Below are 1,149 nucleotides of genomic sequence, written 5' to 3'. Positions count from 1 at the left end.
AACCTAACCAATTATTTGCATCAGTTGACTACTATCGCAAACCATCATCCAAAGAAAAAATAATTACTCATTCATCAGAATCAGGTCCAGTATCGTACAATAAAAAGCGTTCATTTTTATATAATGTCCAATCACCAGTTATATTTAGCCCTGATAGATTTTGGGGTTTTTTTGGATACATCCGACCTTTAAAATTACGCAATGTTCTTTTTACGGTATTTTATTTTGGCATGGATTTTAGAGCTTCTTTTGGCAAATTATTGACTACTTCTGCAAAGACTTGAGAAGGTGTATTTGTTGACATTTTAAATAGGTTTTTCATTTCTTCCTTTGCTTTTTCAACAATGCCGATGTGTAGATCACCAGCGTGTGAATGCTCTACATCTAAGCTTGGATTCTTTAAATCTGTATATATAAATATATTTTTAACATACTTATCGGGGGGTAAGATTATCCTAGGTAATTCTTACAGGGGGTCAGTTTATCCTAGGATATTTTTACCCCCTATGTAGGTATGATTATCCTAGGATATTCTTACCGGGGGTAAAATATGACTAGGAAAATCTTACCCCCTCCCGGTATAATTTGCCTAGGATATTCTTACCGGGGGGTAAGATTATCCTAGGATATTTTTACCCCCCTGAGAGGGTATGATTATCCTAGGATAATTTTACCGGGGGTATAAATAACCTAGGAACATCTTACCTGGGGGTAAAATTATCCTACGAAAATCTTACCCCCCCCCCCCCCCCCGGTACAATTATCCGGGGGTAACATTTGACTGCGACACCGGTATAACAAATATTTTAAATCAGTAACAAATTTCTTTACTTTATACCGGTATTTATTTTAAGGCGAAATTTATACCGGTATGGACCGACGAATTTCTAGTTGGTTTGCAGATACAGCAAGGGTTGTTAATCCTAGGAGCTTAAATACTGGATTATACTCATGTATATCAGTGGTCGATGTGAATAGTACCAAACTTAAAAACATAAGTGCAATTTGGGGGGGGGGGCTTAGCCCCTCCATATTATGGTGAGCGGTGACACGAAATTAGTTACAAATAAAATCATTGTTTATTGACAAAATAAATATTAATAATTGTTTAAAATATAGTGTCACAGATTAATGTATGATATAATTTTT

Source organism: Acyrthosiphon pisum, chromosome A1 (assembly GCF_005508785.2).
Source record: "Acyrthosiphon pisum isolate AL4f chromosome A1, pea_aphid_22Mar2018_4r6ur, whole genome shotgun sequence".
Lineage (NCBI taxonomy): Eukaryota > Metazoa > Arthropoda > Insecta > Hemiptera > Aphididae > Acyrthosiphon > Acyrthosiphon pisum.
The sequence above is the reverse complement of the archived record's forward strand: the minus strand, read 5'-3'. Positions refer to the sequence as shown.